This window comes from Aplysia californica, unplaced genomic scaffold (assembly GCF_000002075.1).
Source record: "Aplysia californica isolate F4 #8 unplaced genomic scaffold, AplCal3.0 scaffold00067, whole genome shotgun sequence".
In the NCBI taxonomy this organism is placed as follows: domain Eukaryota; kingdom Metazoa; phylum Mollusca; class Gastropoda; order Aplysiida; family Aplysiidae; genus Aplysia; species Aplysia californica.
In genome coordinates this window covers 1229982-1232214 of record NW_004797337.1, presented here as the reverse complement: position 1 = coordinate 1232214, position 2233 = coordinate 1229982, and the positions used below count along the sequence as shown (strand labels likewise).

At 39.5% G+C, this 2233-nt stretch overlaps 1 protein-coding gene across 1 annotated transcript in view; it reads right to left on the bottom strand.

Annotated features, from left to right (window-relative positions):
* LOC101854555 (ubiquitin carboxyl-terminal hydrolase calypso) overlaps positions 1-2233 on the bottom strand; it is a 24038-nt gene that overhangs the window by 18252 nt on the left and 3553 nt on the right. The window lies entirely within an intron of this gene.

The window sequence follows — 2233 nt, the reverse complement described above, 5'->3', positions numbered from 1 at the left end:
GGGGAGCGACCAAAAAATTTTCTTCTCTAAAATTGTCTCCTTTCACCTCCTTTCCTGCTCTCTAACAATGTTCTGTTGTCTGCTTTCATTTCCACTTTCTGCCCCCACCCCCTCACCTCCTTTGCCCCCTCCTCTGGGCTCCTGACTCTTTCTGCAGCCTTTCTACTGCTACTCCTTGGCTCCTCCTTACTGCTGTCTTTCTGCCACACCCCTGATCTTCTGGTAGGAAAGATCTACACCTAGCCTTCTCGGACAAGGGCGAAAAATCTTGGAGGGCCCGTGTGCAAGTTGCGCACATTAAAGATCCCTTGGTGGTCTAAAATCGATAAGAGTAGGCTTCGGCCGCCACCCGGGCAAAAGTCCAAATTTCCTACCAACTGAAAATATTAGGTGTGTCCCGCGCGCTCATATGACCTATGCAGTTGCGAGCGCCGTAAAACACTTTACAAAAACAAAACAAAGTCCTATATGATCTGAACTGTGTTGATGGGGACGTAAAAAAACAAACCCCGAAACCCTCATTTTGTTAATTCCTTGTCAGTTGTAGGTCCTCTACCTCCCAGCACTACCTCCAAAAATAATGTTATGTTTGTTTAGTATAGGGTTTTATGGCGCTCACAACTGCATAAGGTCATATGAGCGTGCGGGACACACCTAATACTTTTTCGTTGGTAGGAAATTTTGAATTTTGCCCGGGTGGCGGCCGAAGCCTATCTTATCGATTTTAGACCACCAAGGGATCTTTAACGTGCGCAACTTGCACACGGGCCCTCCGAGATTTTTCGCCCTTGTCCGAGAAGGCTAGGTGTAGATCTTTCCTACCAGAAGATCAGGGGTGTGGCAGAAAGACAGCAGTTAGGAGGAGCCAAGGAGTAGCAGTAGAAAGGCTGCAGAAAGAGTCAGGAACCCAGAGGAGAGGGCAAAGGAGGTGAGGGGGTGGGGGCAGAAAGTGGAAATGAAAGCAGACAACAGAACATTGTTAGAGATCAGGAAAGGATGTGAAAGGAGACAAAAAAATAATGCTATCAGTTTTATATAATAATCATTATCATCATCATTATAATCATCATAATAATAATGAATTTCATTTATATAGAGCCATATCCCATAGGAGTACAAGCTCTGAGCGCTTCACATCGATCACATGATCACTGAGTGTAATACTTCATTCACACAAGATAAAACATTTCACAGTAACAAGAAAACCACAAAACTACCAGCATTTCTTCCCCCCCCCCCCACCTTTCCCCAATGCCAGCAACACTGTCAGCTACACAACTGTTGTTTGCTTTATTGTCTAGACCAAATAAATCATTGTTAGGCATAACTGAGAAGTTCATTAATAGAAACAAATATTCCCATAAAATGAAAAGAATGTTTCAGCTTCACATGAAACAACAGCTCAAAACTGATAAAAGTATGAAGATCAGATATATATATCTGATATATATATATACTGGCAAAGTGACTCTTTTTTTCTGAAGAAACAAAGATAAAATTGTATGGAACAAATGTAATAAATGTTTACACATACTTTTATGAGAGCACACCATCACTGTAAAGAAAGTAACTGAGACCAGGAAAATTAAGAAACTTACTGCTTACTTGCAACTTACTGCTTACTTGCAACTTGTAAACTTACCTGGCAAAACTGTTATGAACTCTTGCCAACTCTGGCATGTTAGCTATGGCAAAACCTTTGTCCTGTTTAGACAGAGAATCAGTGAATATGTAATTTATAATTAGCCATTCTTATTTTCACATAATAGGACATATGGGAGTCGAATTAATCTTACATTTTGACAGTGATGATAACAAAACGATGAGCATTCTCTCAAGATTCAAGGCAATATAAGTTGCAAAAACATATTATTACTAAAGAAAGTGCACACAAAAGACAGAATAAAGGTAAAACAGTACCACTTGTAAATCTACACCACATGCTCATTTATATTTATTTTCAGAAGATGAAGAAGTAAGTATAATTCTTAAGCAATCATGTATAAAGTGACAAATTCTGAACAGATTGCTGAGAAGATGAAGAAGTAAGTATAATTTTTGAGCAATCATGTATAAAGTAATAAACATTCTAAACAGATTGCACAACATCTCTATGACACAGGCCATCCTTGTTGCTATACACAGACCTACCACTCTAAGTTTTTAGAAAAATTTGGTAAAACAAAAAAATCGGGATACACGCGATCGAAATTGGGATGCTTGAGATTTGGGG